Source organism: Anser brachyrhynchus (assembly GCF_964034855.1).
Source record: "Anser brachyrhynchus genome assembly, chromosome: 3".
In the NCBI taxonomy this organism is placed as follows: domain Eukaryota; kingdom Metazoa; phylum Chordata; class Aves; order Anseriformes; family Anatidae; genus Anser; species Anser brachyrhynchus.
The window spans coordinates 35,074,763-35,091,401 of NC_137696.1; positions in this window are offsets into that span (position 1 = coordinate 35,074,763).

Genomic DNA, 16,639 nt, shown 5'->3' on the forward strand with positions numbered 1-16,639 from the left:
TGCACAAACTCAATTTAACTTTTAAAAAGGAAACTTGCTTTTTCCTCCATGCTTTCTCTCTGGTCCTTGATTCTACTCCCCAGATAACTGACAAATGAGCTATCTGAATGTGAAGACCTAGTAAGCTGCCTGCAGGCCCTTGTTTCTTGCTTGGAAGTGGATTTACACCAATGTTTCTGCTTGAGGAGAGATCTGAGACTGTAGCAGAACAAGGTTTTGGGCTGGATTTTAGTCTGATGTTTTGTAAACAGTGGGTTTAGAAGATGTTCTGAGTTTCAAGTTATTTTGAAAGAAGTAAACTGCCCTTTTTTTTTCTCCTCTACCTTTTTTTTTTTACATTACTTATCATTAAGGTTTTTAAATATCTGGTTCTTCCATCATGGTCTGAAATCTCCTAGGAACAGATATTATACAGATATTTAAATACTCCAGAATTGGCTTTTCTACTTTTGAATGCAATCTGTATCTGATCTAATTTGGATCTGGGGATTTTAGTGTAATTAAAGGTAGACAATCCTGTGTGGGTTCATACACACACACACAAAAACGCTCCATTAAAAAAAAAATTAGGTCCATTTAAAATTAATAACAAATCCATACATATTTCTCCATATAATTTTAAACAAAGAAACCTTTGTGGATTTAAGAATCATCCACAAAAATAAGGTGGGAGGATCTGTTCTTTTGTCCTTTTAAAACATATCTGGGTAGGCTCTCAGAGTTATAAGACTTGTCCACGCCACTCCCTGTTTCTTTAAGAATGTATGAACTTTAAGTAAATCTGTCCCTTAGGAGGGTGGCCCTACTGCTTGCTATTGCATGTTCTGAATTGAGCTGTCCTTTTGAAGCTCAAAGTGGAACCACTTTGTGTCTACCTTAAATATTCCCAGACACAAAGCGAAAAACTGCTTTTAGCCAAAAGATTAGGGTTATTTATATATTTATATTTATAAGTCACAGAGACTTCAGGTCTCTCTGCCAGTATCTACAGGACTGTTGCATCATCTTCAAAAGACAAGAGTGAGATAGGAATGTCTTCAGCTGTTGTTCAGTTCAATGCTTAAAACAAGTAGACTTTGGATGAAATCCTTGTTTTGAATAGTGTTAGAGGAAGCCTCAACCCCATTCAAGTGCAATGGCATAACAGCCATGCTGTAGTGCACTCTTTCTTTTCATTCACTTTCTGAATCTACTCTGTTTAATCAAATGTGTTTCAAAATGCTTTATTTTCACTTCTGAAAAAATGTACTGTTGAACCCCAAAAGTACTTATCATTTCAACCTTCCAAAAAAGAATGTGGCTGACATGACATGTTTTCTGTTTCATCCATAGACCAAAACTCAGCACCTCCACACATCCTTAGGCATAATCCCTCCCCTTCCAACTGTGAAGTGCTAATAAAGTGCTCCTCTCTTCACTCCAATGCACTCTCCACTTTAATGTAATCATCCTCTCTAATGTGTGTATTAGAATTTTGGGGACCTTCAAGAGGAAAGTAGCTCTTTCTATTTATTTCTTTCACTGCCACTCACCTATTTTTGGAGAATTGACTTCATGAAAGATTGAAAATACTATAATGGTCATGACTGCAATGAAAGATGTGGAAGACGTGGACACTGGATAGATTTCTAATGCCATTTCACTGATTGCCCGTGATCACTTCCTGGCTTTTTCCATTATCTTGTGCTAATTTAGGAATTTGAATTACCAGGCTGAGGGAAGTTAAAAGCAACATATTCAATGTTTTTCTTTTTTAATTAGTCTCACTCCATCTTCCTCAGCTCCCTTTCTCTTCTAGCGGGAAGCCATATGACAGTTATTAGACAGCTGCATAACCAGCTGGTTGGAGGTCTCCAGGCTATTGATTGCTCTGGTAAGATCTACAAAAAGTCAACGCACTGTATCCTAATGTACAGGCAAGGCATCTGCCAGCTCTGCCTGCTCTTCAGAATGCAGGGAAGGGGAGCTATTGAACTGCCATTATTATGAACCCCAAATATCCAGAGTGCTGGGCTTTGCAACAGCTGTAGAAGGTACCATTCCCCCTCTATCTCATTTCTAAAGCACCTATCAGTTTAGTGTTTAAAGTGCTGGTCTAAATGTTCTCCTTACTCTTTCAAAAGGCATCTGTTCACATAATGCTGAAGTGGTCTGTTCTTAACATAGCACCACAAATCAATTTGCGTGCAAACGATTTGGCTTTGTGAGTTGCTCTGTCTGGTCTTCAGTTCCATGGCTATAATTTAGCTTACAGAGAGGGAGTGGGCTGAGGCTGGGGACAGAGGCTCTGAAAAGCTCTCTGGCAACAAAAAGAAAATGGAAAGGTCTCCCATAGGAGACCTCTAAGCAAGTGCCGAGGAGTCTATAGTTTGGTAAGTGACAGAAAATCATATGGAAATCAGATGAGCAGAAAGAGCATGTGAGGGATATTTAAGAAGGCAGCCAAAGGAATCAATGTCTCTTTGCTTCATTAGATGTTTAATGTTCAATTTTGAACATGATGAGTATAGAAGAAAGGAGTGCAGTCGAGTGGTGAACATGTTGCTGAAGTGCCTCCATGCCACAGGGGGCACCAATACCTGGCATCTGATGTGGGAGCTCAGTTCTCACATAGGGGCTGGGGAGGGGGAGAGGAAAGTAAGCTTGTGGATAATTAACGGCAAAAGCAGCAAACAACTGTTCTTTTATTCATTTTTTGCTCTTTTTAGAACATACATGTAGGAACACATTCTGTGCCTCAGGCACCTTAACAATCAGTTACAAGTCATAGGCTAAATAAGGGGTGTACCTGTGAATAGATCCACTGCTGCTCAGTGTAGCTTTAGAGAAAGCACAAAATTGATGTCTTGGATGGAATGATAGAAACAACGGTGGGGCCTGATACACCTTTCGGGCGCAGGCTCCCTGAGAGACAGCGTCAGCATATGATGTGTACAGAGGAGGGCATTTCTAAGCTAAAAAGGTCTCAAAGCATTGATGGCTGTGTAGTTTAAAACCATCACCTTGAATTCCACCTGGAAGCTTACTAGAGGTCAGTGAAATGCGTGGAGCAAGGTCTAAATTGCTCCCAGTGCACAGTCTGTCAGGCTGCAGTGTGATATGCTGGCTTCAGACTGAATATTTTGGAGGTGTAGCTGCATGGAAAGAGCAGGTTGTCTAGTCCCTCTATCCTGGATAACTGTTGTGTGGTCAATGAGGGCAGGAAAAGGTGCCTTCATTATACTGGGTGCACATAGAAATAGGAGCCTTTCTAGGCCTGTTTGTCACTGAGGACTGGTTGTTTCTTGAATGGTGTCCCCAGCCTACTCCTTCTTCACCTTTCACCTGCAGATGAAGGAGTTGCACTGCCTGATCCCCCCAGTCTTTCTCACTTGGTCGGTCATGGCAAGCTTGCCTGAAGCCTCTGTTCCTGGGATGGAGAGGCAGCAAGTGCCTTACACTCGGGAGCCAACAAGGCTGATGCCCCAGATTGATTGGTCTGTTCCTGTGCAGGATTTTTCCTCATGGCATGCCTGGAAATGATTTTGTGAGCTTAATTTTAAATAACAGGAGTGCTGGGGTTTTGCTGATTACCTCTGATTAACACATCATTTTGTCAGAGTGTATCTCAACACTGAGCTTCTTTGAGTTTTTGAAATTCGAAGTCTTAGTTTTTTTACTTCATCGTGGACGCACTTATCCTGTCTAATTTTAGACACCTAACTGAGGGACCCCAATTAGGAAACTAGTTGCTCTGGTGGACTATGTAAAGGGAAACAAGGAAATCCCTGGAGGTGTTTCAGACCCTAGGTAGGCTGGAGCACCTTGTGGCCCTACCTGTTGAGCTTCATTGACTACAGAGAGAGCCTTGGCTTTTACTGCTGATGCCTAATGAACATGGATCTAAGATTTTTGATGCCTGTAGCCTTTTTCTTTCTGGGTGTTCACAGCATAACTAGTATGGTGATGCCTCAAGATGCTGAATTCAGTACCACCCATAATGATCCACAGGCACTAAACAGCACAAAACCAGTCAGATTTTAAACCTTTCCACCATATTCCTTATCGACTTCTATTATGCCTTCTTCATGCATCCCTTGTTTGAGTACTGTAAGAGGAGGCACACAATACTGCAAGTAGATTAGCACAAGAGGCCTTATAAGGTTTATCAATAGGTTTATGTTACCTGCCACTGCCATTGGGTTTGTGCTCACAGGCAACCTGAAGGACAACAGTAGCAGCTTCTTGAACTTTTTTGACTTAAATTTGTTAACTTTCTGTCTCTTAAGGTTAGTATTGGATGGTATTATTTGATAGTTTGGTGTCAGTTAGTCATATAATGTCATTTTCAGTCTGCCCTTTTTTCCTTTTTTTTTTTTTTTTTCTTTGAAACCACAGTCTTAACAAAAATTCTTTTTACTTTTCCTGGCTCCTTATCATTTCATGCTGCCAGATCCTGAGGCTGCAAGTAAGTACTAGACCCCACAGGATAAGAAAAACTCCTGCAGAAAAGATAAAAGTGAAACCTTGCCAGAATCAATCAGAAGTCTATGAGTACTCCTGGCTCACGTGTGGATGCTGGGGCTCCCTGATTGATGATAAACAGGTAGACAAGACAACCCAATAGGTCTGCGTGCCATGCTTATACGGTCATCTGTTTTTATTTGCACACCTATAGATAGCGGTGGGGGAACCATCTGCAGCAAACAATTTATTTGATGGATTAGGCACTCTTTTTAGTGTGTGTTTACAAACAGGCTTTTCTCATTGTTTGAAATGATCAAATCAATGGTTGGTGTGCAGGTGTTTCAGCAGCATATTTCTCACTAGCTAGCCACTACTTGGTGAGTGATCACTGCAGTCACTTTGCGCTTTTTGCTGCATGCTACTTGTATAAGTCCCAAGCAACATTTGTGATGGCAGCTCCAACACAAGAAGCATGTTCATATGCCACTCAAGCTTTCTTATGAGCACAAGTATTCTTGTGTTAATGTTCAAGAAGAACGAATACAATGAACCATAAAATAACACTTGAAAAGCTTTGTTGTATAGTAGATTTGCCAAAATAATCATAGACAGATTTCAGGGAGAACAAAATATTTTGCTGATTTGTGTCAAATTTACTGACAAAAAAGCAAGTAGAGAAAAAAAGCAAGTATAGAAATGTAATTCTAGAAATAAAAATTTCTTCATTTTATAAATTTTTCATTTTATAAAATTTTATAATTTTTTTATAATTTTTTCCTTTTTACTTTGAAAATTTTCTTTCATTTTAAACAAAAGTCTAAATTAAAGGAAAAAGTATTAGAAGGAGCAAGTTACTCAAAAACAGAACAAAATATTTTGTGTTGAAGTGAAAAAAAGTGTTACAGTATATTCAGGTTAAATCTGAGGGTTATACTTTAAGTTAACTAAAAACTCTGAAGAGCTTCACCATTTGATTGTTGTTGGTTTTTTTGTTTGTTGTTTTTTAATTTTTCTTTTGTTCAGGAAAAAAGAAAAAACAAAACCAGAAGGTTCTGGTGGTGGTCATGAGTCAGGAATACATTAGACCATATGCTTTAAGCCCACTTCTATTCAGCAAATGAATTATGCTAATTCTAGCATCAGAAATACACTTCAGAGCTTGTTGGAGAGTAAGAGGTGACTGGACTGGAATTTAATCAAATTATTAATGCTCATAATTATTTGATATTTGTGCTATTGTTTTTTTCCCCACCTGATCACTCTGGATTAGTTCACTGTTCAGATTCACACACAAGTACCTAATACAGTTGATCTTTGTCTTAGGATTTAAAAACAGAGTAATAGGTAAAAAGGGAAGAGCTACAGCTAAGCATGGAAGATACATATATGCATGTGTGTTCTGCTTTAGAACAACCGCTCTTCTATCAACATGCACCTTAACCTGGTCTCCCTGGAAGGCACTATGGAAGAAACTGGACTTCCCAACACAAAAAAAAGAGGGAGGGTCAGAATAGGGCAAATTTTTAAAAACCATAGTTTAAAATGAGCATTCAAAAATCTGCTCAGCAGACTTGAATATGACTCCTGGATTTCAGAGAAATTGAGTCAGCCAAAACTTCCAATAGCATCTAGAGTATGGCCCAGCCAAAAGTATCTTTAGCTAAATATCTATATCAGTGGCCCCTTCCAGATACTTAGGACAGATGTAGGAAGACGTGACCATAGACTACGGTCAGTGTATACTCCCAGCCCCACAGTCACAGGGACTTTTTGAGCAGTTTGGGAGTTTAACAGCCTGTTAAATATCTGACTTCCCAGGCTTTTCTTCATGCAATTCTTGTCCACCATACATTGAGTTACAAGGAAAACCACAAATGTCATAAGGTTTAAAATAAAGCAAAGGATATGACTCAGTGTTGTCATCCCAAGTGGAGCTGGGGTAGAGAAGAATCAAAAAATAGCATTTGTGAACTCATATTCTCTAATACTCTTTCACATCATTTGCAGCTGTCTTGTAATCAGGAGAGATCAGATTCTTTAGACCATTTGCAATCAGTACCTGTAATCTGTTGATCAATCAGTAAAACGGTCATTTGCCTTTGACCTTTCCATGGTTATATTTCAGAATCATTAACTCCTCAGATACTTTTTGTATGAACATTTCCATGGACTCTTCCAAGCACTCCGTTCCTTCTGTGGGAGGAGATCCATCATTACATGCCTCTGAGTGGAGAGGCTGATGCAAGGCAGAGGTTCACACAGCTGAGATATGCCTGTCTACAACAGGAGGATGACAGAACTGCTGTGATCCCCCAGCTTTTACTTGCTTTCAAATAAAATGAACCAGATGGGCTTTTTGCATTGATTTCAGAAGGTAATTTCAATTAAACAGCCTTGGATTCCTTTTGTTGAGTCAGCACCTAAGCTGTATGGTACTTTTTCTCTCAAGTTCGTTCTCATGAGTAGCTATTCTTCATATGAGTCAGTCAGGTTTATGATTTTCAACCATATTATCAGTTCATACAACAGTTAAGTGTTGCTGTTTATGAGCTAAGTTACTCAGCCTTTTTCAGTTTGTCTGCTGGGTGTTGTCAGGTCAGGCACAATAAGGTAGGGGATTTTTGCGCTATGCTACAGTCACAGATTTTGCATTGACATGTAAATATCTTTCCAAGTGATGCAGTGAGACAAAAATAGTAGGGTTTGGAGACAGAAGGTAAGTTTGAAAAGTATAAAGTCTTCCAAGTAGATCCCCTTAGACTATTTTGTTCCTATTTCCTGTTTTTATTTATTCACTACTTGTAGTAACATTTAATTGAGGTTAGGGTTTTTGTGTGTTGGGGCAGTACAAGACATTTTTCTCTGTTGAGCTTGAACCTAAAAAAGAAGTGGGTTTAATTAGCTATGTATGACAAATCAGACTCCATATGAGGATCTCCAGAGGTCTCTTCTGCTCTAAATTATTCTATGATTTTATGAAATAGTGTTAATTATACCCATAATTGCAGACAAGAAAAGAAAAATAGAAGTTCTTGATTCCTGTTCATGACAACTTAAATGACTTCAGACCTGACCGTAAGTGGCTTGTTTGTGGTCACAGCTCAGCACTGTGCCCTGAGTGTCAGGTCATTGCCATTTGCCCCACAGTCCAGCTTTATACTTCAGAGGGACTCTGGGGACAAATTTAGGCAGAGAATTGTTGACAGTCTTACTCTGGATAGGTATGCTTTGTGAGACAGTAGAGCTCTTCAGCGGGGATAACCTATCCACAAAGCCTCCAAGTCCGAGCTGTTTTGCATTTACTCGGTTTGTAGCCCTGGCACAGCAAACATATGACTGGTGTCATATATATGTGAAGGTAACCTGAAAGCCCTAGGATGCCATTCCTGATATCAGCTCATTGTTTTAGTTTCAAAATATGCCATATGATATTATCAATACTATTTTGCTACAGTGCTGTTCCAACAGGGCTAATGCTGCAGAAGTGAAGTACACGCAGCTGAAAAGAATTGGGTACATGAGGAAACATTTTGCTCTCCATACTTTCACTTCAAAAGCATCTCTGGAAGCATGGATTCATTTGAGTCATCTGTTCACCACACAGTCTTTTCCCTTCTGCTGGTTGTGTGGGGCATGCAGCAGGAGCCTACAACACTTCAGGAATGGCATCGCTGCTCGGTTGGGCTGTTGGCTCAGTGTTCTTACTTGAGAGCATTAGAGACTGATGGACCTGCACCTTTGACAGCTCATGTTGATTCTGCCATCCCAAGCAGGTTTGTTAACCATACTTTATTCTGTGGTACAGCAGCAGTTTGTAGGAGCACAGATGTTCTGTCTACATAGACTAAAATAAAACCAAGCCAGAATGAACAAATAAGGAAGAGATACAGGGAAGTGAGGAGGTGGAAATATAAATAGAAATATGGTACTTGAATAGCAGAAGACCATCATTTTCATAAAAGGGTCTACCTTCAAGCTCCTATTCTAATGCTTATCTCAGCTGATCAGGTACCATCAATAAGGGATTCATAGCACATTTATCTCCTGACCCCTCTTTTTTTTTTTTGTTTAGCACATTGTTTGTGGGCTGATCCAGATTTCTAAAAGCATATTTGCTCTTTGTCTGAAAATATTTTTGAACTAAGACAAATTACGTAGCCAGCTGAAGAACAGATTGTCTGCAAAATGTATTCTTTATTAACCAGCTCATACTGTATTGGTCACTGAGGTCCCATTAGTTGTGTCTACTGTGTTATGGAGGAACAGCTGGCCAAGGCCAGACTGGAGGCCAAATTTGCTATACATCCACGTGAACTTTGGATCTCATGACTAACTCAGTGATGACCCATATGAAATCCTCTCTTCGGTCTTGCCCTGTCTGAAGCTGGGTATGTGCTCTTCCTCAATGAATGTTACCTAATACCCCATGCTTCATTCAGTAGCTGTCATATAGCTCGGCTGTGCTTTGATACTGTTAAGTGCTTGTTGTCAAGCCTAGAAGATGCCCCAGGATCCTTCCATGAAGAATACCAGGATGGGAGATGTCAGCAGCCTGAACTTGGGTTTATTTTATGTTTCCTACAGAAGAAATATGGAGATAAGATGGAAGGACTCTGGGATTCAGGTCACTCCCAGACTCCTCAGCCTAGAAAGCAGATGTAGCCATTATATTTCTTCTCATAGAAGGAAGGATGAGAATGTTTTTTAAAAAGAGTAAGTTAAAAAAATCCCTTGGCTTGGGTATGGATTTCTGAATAAGTAATTATTAGTGGTAACAACTGCGACATCAACAGTCACGCAATTGCCTTGCTGCTTTCTGAATGGTGAACAGCAAGACACAATGTACATCTACTAGCCTAAATGAACCAAATTCGATGCTTTCATTCACAAATATAATTGCATATACTTACAAATCAAGCTATTCTATGTGTTCAAACTGATGTGATGATAGCAACAACTGAAAATGTTTATGGATATTCTAATTGGAACAAGCAAAAAGAAACCAGTTTTACATAGTCTGTGCTTGTGAGGATGGGTTTTCAGTATGCAATGTTACATACAGTGCGGTCTTACCGCCTCGCTCAATCTCTCTCTCTCTCTGGAGTTTCATCACTCAATTTCTGAGTGCTGTGCACAAATTACCGTTACAAACGTGTATACATTGTATAAACAAAAATTGCAGACTTGTGAAGACAGCACTCTTTTGGTGCCTGAGAGTCCCAGAAATCACAGGGCATATGTCAAGTGTATCAACACATCTGGAAACATAATCCTTCCTTCCTTAAAGGAGATGAACATAACTCATTCTTAATAGGGCCCTCACGGCAATAAAGGTTAACTGCACACTACCACGGCAGCTATTAGAAGGACCTGCTAAAACCTTAAAAACCTCAGTTAGATTAACTGTTCAGGGGTTTGAAACAGACCGATGTGATCCTTATTCTTGTACAATCTATAAAGCATGAGTGGGTGCATTGCTTAGGCACTGACACTGTGACAATGCACAGTAATTCAAGGGTTCATATCTAGACTGGAGCTCATCTTAGTCGTCACTTGTGAAAGCAGCAGTGCCATCTTACACTATAGCAACCGTGGTCTCCTGGGCTATGCAGCTCGGAAGTTTTCACATTATATTTCTAGGGTTTGCTTTCTTTGCTTTTCCCTTGAAGCCAGCCTGTACATATTTCTCTTTCCAAATGTGTAAGCCTGCCTAGTGCCCCCATATGCGTGCCTTCCTATGGCTTAATGGCCTCTGTGCACAGAACAATACTTTGCTCTTACCAAGACGGCATTTGTCAGAACCTGTTTCTACCCTGTGTTATCATACAGTTCATATATTCAAAAGCTGAAATTATTATGTGTTACTTAATTTATTTTTAATTATGTATTTATTTACTTTGGTGGGTGTACGAAAGAGAGAGAGGTGGCAGCAGAGAAAGTGACAGGATAAATTTGCACATGTTGGTGCACTGAGTAAATAGTAAACTCCTGTGGTTTCCAGTGGGGATACATATTCTCCTCAGGTCCTGGCATACGTTGTTCTGACTAAAACCACAGGATATGGTATGATCTAAGCAGAACAGCTGAGATCTAGTTTGGCAGCCTAATTGCCTGTGTCTCCCTGACTGGAAGTGTTTGTTGGTATTTGGCCCAAAGGGTCCCTCTTTAATTTGGTCCTGTAGTTTCTGACCAGTCCCTTCTACTTGGTGGTATTTTGACTCAAAAGCTACCTGATGTGATATTTTCATAACCTTTCCTTTTGTCTGAGCAAAACTAAACTAGCTCATCCCAATTGCCAAGGTGTTCAGCTTCTCATAGCTGTTCTTTTCCTTGCTATGTGTCTTCTTGGTCTTCTATCACTTTAATGCAATAGGTTAATCAGATAGGGATTGGTAGCCTAGCAAATGCTAATGTGCAAAAAAAATTCCTCAGCTGTACCCTACACAATGCTCCTGTACTTTTACCTTTTGCAGAACAAATGACTGGAAGACACAAAAGACTTTTATTATTGCCCTGCCAGAGCAAGTTCATTACCACTGCCTGTCATCATTTCTATGTCCTACATTTCCAAATATTAGTCTATGATCATCACAAAGTTGTTCACAAGTTAAACCTACCAGTGCCTGTCATACATAAGATACAATGAAGTTTATTTAATTTAGGGAGAGAAAGATATAGATAAACTTTTATCCAAAGTAACCCAAACTGCAGAAGAAATACTGCCATCATTAGCTGAGTATCAGATATCTCTAGAGAAGCATCCAAACTGGTGGCCCAGCCAGGGGAGGAATCCAGGTCTTGGTTGCTATCCCTAGAGCTTAAAAACACTATGGCTTAGGTGAGGACTCACTAGACTTACCCTTTTCCAAAGAAGTAGTTTCTCCCAGTAAGCATCAAGAGTCTTGAGGGAGATCTCAAACCGAGATAAATCTTACCTTAAGTGGAATACATTACCATCTGCAGATGTCTCTGGTGCTGTACAGAGACCAGTGCCATTTGCCAGGAATACAGCGATGGTCAGGCTGCTGTGAACATCTAATTGCAGGATTCAACTCATAGGCAGCTGAAATCAGTACTAGCTGAAGCCAGACTAGAAGACAGATAGTCAATGTTGTGATGAAGGAAATAAATGACCGTGGTAATTTGCAGGCATTGTCTTGCTCTGCCCATACTTTGAGTCATCCAGGACCCCATGCCTAAACACAGCGTCCTAGACCCACAGATGTCCAGCAGAGTTTACCATCAGGTGCTAAGCTCTGCCCTAGCTGTAGTCACTTAACTGCCAGCCAGGTTTGAATATAAGTCGAGGGAGTTCCTTTCCCTCACAGCAGGGGAAAAACAAGCTTATGTCACCTGAAAAATATAAAAACATTCACCATCAGAGTGCTTTTCAATAAGGTGATCAATAAACTAATTCTGTGGGGTCTCTGTGAAGTGGCAAAGAAAAGTAGACTCATACATGCTTGCAGCAATCTATGTGAACTTTCTAAAGGAGGCTCCACCTTCACTGGGAAATTTGTATGGGTACACAAATGAAGAGGCTGAGCCCCACTGGGCTTAATCATTAGCACCAGGCAGTCACCCTTCCATGAACACATAGCTTAGAGAAACAAAATAATGCTCTGCAGAAAGAGCATTTACTTCTGATTAGACAGTTTCCTGTGAATTTCTGTATCAATGCCCCCAGCAGAATAAAAGGGCACTAGTCTTGATTCCTGCAGAGACATTTCTAGCATTCCAATCTCCTCTTAATAATATCAGTCTTTTGTGTTATAAGATTATTTTTGGTATTATTTATTTATTTAATTTATTTTTCAAGGGGTAATATGGATTCAGATATGATGAAAGTTTTGAGACCTAGAGGCAGCAGGTCTAGGATGTTGCTGTTCTGTCTGAAGCTCAATGGTACTTGCAGGTACTTACCTCAAAAATAATAAAAAATATGTTTGACTTTATGGAAATCAACGGCAATGCTGCTAAACTTAATCCCATGTTTTGCTGCTTTTTTGCCTTCCTCCCCCCCCCCCCTTTTTTTTTTTTTTTTTCTGGGAGCATACCGATGATGAGTCCTGGAACAAGATATATTTGGTTCATCCTTATCCCCAGATCCTAGACTACTAAGTGTTTTCATTATGTGAAAATTATTACTGTTCTGTTGTTTTTAATACCTTAAGGCATTTTGCTAAGTGCTGTACTTCTATCAAACAAGAAGACAGCATTTTTAATGCTACGTAAACATACAGTTTCTTCTGTACATGGAAGAAAGCAATGTGGTCCTCAGCATACCTTTGGTTTTCAACATAGCCAAAACAACTGAGTTACGAATGAGAACGGACTTCTATTTCCTATTATGACCTGCTGAGAAGTATTAATTACAGAAAAATATTCAAATGAATATTAAGGGGCTCATTCTTCTAAGGTTCAACACTTCATGGCTAAGCCTTCTGTTCACCAGCAAATGCACACAGTTCATTTTTCTTAACAAACTTAACTAGTCTCTTACCATGTTGTGCTGAGCTACTTCTGGCTTTGAGAGAGAGTTTAAATACTTGGATTTTGAACAAAGTAATAGTCTTGAGATTATTGTCAATGAACTCCTCCTTGCAGCCAGTTGTGATGAAGTGGTGATTCAAAGATAAGTAGGATACAGTGTGTGAAGGACACTAAAGCAGCACATGGTGGCTGCCAAGCTGCTTTGGGGTCCTCAGGGGATCAGTTACAAGCTGTAGGTAACTAGGAAGACTTTCAAACCTTAAATCTGCTATCAAGTGACTGTGAGGGTGACAGAGCACTGGAACATGTTGCCCAGAGATTTTGTGGAGTGTCCTTCTCTGGAAATGTTCATAACCTTCCTGGATGCCATCCTGTGCAACATGCTGTAAGTGATCCTGCTCTGCAGTGGGGTTGGACTAGATGATCTTCAGAGGTCCCTTCCAACCTCAGCCATTCTGTGATTCTGTGAAGTCCTGAGGGACTTAGGGAAATTATAGGTTCTTACAGCAGTTTTACAGCCTTGAGACAAACTGGATGTTCAGAGCAGCCTGGTGGAGTTCACTCTGAAAGGTCTAAAGTCCTTACAGATTTTCTGGTAAGTACTGACCTCTAAATGTCCCTCTATCCTTGTGGGGCTGCAAAAAAAAAAAATCAATTCAGTTTTTGGCTGAGAACCGCTGTCTTCTAAAAATTTGTCCCTGTGACTTGATTCACTAGAGGACTGGAAAACAAATCCCATTTTGATGGAGCAGTAGGTTTTAAACCTAGGACCTCTGATCTAAATATGTCCATGAACTGATCTAGAACTCCTCTGTAATGCAAGACGTCAGCATGTTCAGTTGCCTGAAAGTGTGGCCCAGATACCATCAGAGGGAGACACAGCACCATGCTGAGGAGGAGGAGTAAAATGTTTCACTTTCCTGAAGTGGAAAATCTGAAATGTATTGGTAAGTCTACTCTGTGGAGGACGTGATTGTCTAAGAAAAGTTAGCCTTTTTCTCCAGGACTTCCTTTTCCATGGTGCCTGAGATTCTAATCTTACTCAACTTCATACACAACCGAAGACCAAGATATATGGAGGCTTAGAGTATAGTTAGACCATTCATTATCATTCATTCATACCCACCTTGGCATCTGCAAAGCACAGATTTATACTGTGTACACATATTACCAGTAATTATTTACCCAAGGTAACCGAGAATTATCCTTGCTCTTCCTGATGACAATATAAAACCACGGTGATATAATACATTAGAAGTACAGGAAAGTGAGAAAAATATATTTTTTCTTTAGTTTCAGCAGTTTTTTCCAGTTTTCTGCATTTGCTTCAGGCTGTCCATACGAAAAGAGTGCATCCGCAGGAAGAAAAGTTGCACAGTGTGAAATCATAGGCATGTGGATGCAGGAGCAGCTTTTGCACTGAGAAGCTAGAAAATACAATTTTCCTGGAATTACAGAAGTGTTTCTCCAAGTGAAAGAATCCCACCATAAAATGAGCACTGAAAACACTAGATCTTAACCCAGAATTGGACAGTAGATTAACTTTTTCCAGGGGCTGACATTTATTAGTTTAAATGGGGGAGCTCACACTTCTGTATCTTTGCCTCTACTTTCATGCTTTCAGATTCTCAATGAGATGAAGAGCAGAAGTAATGCAAAAGACATGTAAGTGCTGTTTTTCGGCTGGTTTTGGCTTGAACTGAAGCAGCAGGTGGTTTTCACCAGTCAAGAAAGCCTACTCAAGAGGACAGGGGAAATGCTCAAACTTTTAAGTGCTTTTGGAACCAAACCTTGAGTTCTTGGCTTTTCTGAGTTCACACATCATGATATCCATCTGCCATATTGTTCACCTTTTGGAATCAGTGCTTGTAGATTTATGCAGGGAGATGCTGATGTTCCAGATTTATACTAGTCCCATGTAGCTAGCTTTCAGGGTGTCTCTCTACATGGTTTTGTTAAAAAAAAACCAGGAAAGATGCATGTATGCCTACCATTATTAAAAAATAAGTCTGACTAATCAAAATCTTACAAGCAATGAGTCACTTCAGTTCCAATGCAATGAAAAATCAATACAGACCTTTCAGAAACACATTTTATGTTTACTGAAGGCAATGGGGCCTCCTAAAGAACTGACAATTTATGGTGGATGTGTTGGCTGGCTGTGGAAAATACACCTCTCTAAGGCCACTAAGTTGTCAAAGACAGGAACCAATTTTCTGGCACAAAATGAAGGGGTCTAAAACTTTTCCAGTGCTCACTCTGTTGTTATTTTCATGATACCATGTGGAATGACCATTTACTTATCAACTCATACCTTAGGCAGGAAAGGAAGCTGTTTAAAAATAATTCAAAATGCAAAATAACATTCTGCTGCAGGCCGAATTTGCTTAATTGTATTATTCTGATAAGGGTGCAGTCTTTGTTATCTCCCCGTACTTCATTAAGATTATAAGGAATGTTTTCAATGGACATGTTTTTACCATTTTTCTATAGTCAACTGAATAAAATGAGTTTTATGACAATGTGTTGGAATCCCTTGGCCAGGTGATAGATGAAAAATATGCTGACCCTTCTGTTACCTACCATGTATGTTTTTAAGTTAATGGGTTATTGGCTACATATTTCTCATCTATGACAAAAGTGGAGGTTCAAACCACAGGTCTCCTTCTGCTACAGCCGTGGTAGCTGAATATAGATAAAAATTGCTCAGCTATGGACCCAGGAGAAATATTGGAATGTGGCACAATGTGATTTTGCAGTATGAAGCTAGGCAAGTATTATGATTTTCTGCATTCTGTGTATCAGGCTTTTTCATTTTTTCCATTTCTGTCATCTGCAGAGACAACCATCATTTTGTGTGGAAAAGCACAGGCAGTTTGTGACTGAAAACACACGTGGGTCACATATGTACTATTGTATTTTACTTCAGTACATTCTTTCATTATTACTGTTCCGTGATCTAACTAAAAGACTTTTTTGGCTTAAGGGTATAAATCGTTCTCTGTAGGCAGCAACCATTAACACTAATGAAAGTTAGTGATCAATCTGCATTTGAAGAATATTGTGGGTGTCACTCACACATCCTACTTATCACTTGGTGCAGTATTCCTGTATCTGCAAGAGATCTAATTGGGCTACGAACCCACTGTGCCAGACCCCGTGCAGACATTGCAGAAGTATTCTTGCCCTGAAAGCTTCCCTGCTTCAGACGTCATCTGCTTATGAAACATTTAGCACCTCCAAAATAAGCAAATTAAGGTGCTTTTGCAGTTCTCTACAGTATCCCAAATCCAAGAAAAGCAACGGCAGCAGAATCAGTAATGTAGATCTTGCATAGGCAAAGGCATCGGTATGGTCAGGTGGTTATTAGCTTTGCTACCGCTGTTCTGATTATTCCTACTTCCTGAGTACATATGGAATAAAGTCCTATTTAGATTTTAAGTACCAAGCCAAAGTGTTTTCTGTGTCATTAATCCGAGGGGAAATGGATTTTTCATTTAGCAGAGTCCAGATATAAAATCCTATTGTGACAGCTCAGAGAAAATAAGAGGGAGAAAGACGCTGCTCTGATTCTTGCACCTTTGTATACTTTCCCTGGTGCTATACATCTACTTCTTAGCAAAAGCAGTGCTCTTCAAAAAATGAATCAGTATGCAGGCTTGACAGTCTTTCTTCTTTTCTTCCCTAAAAGAGTCCTTGT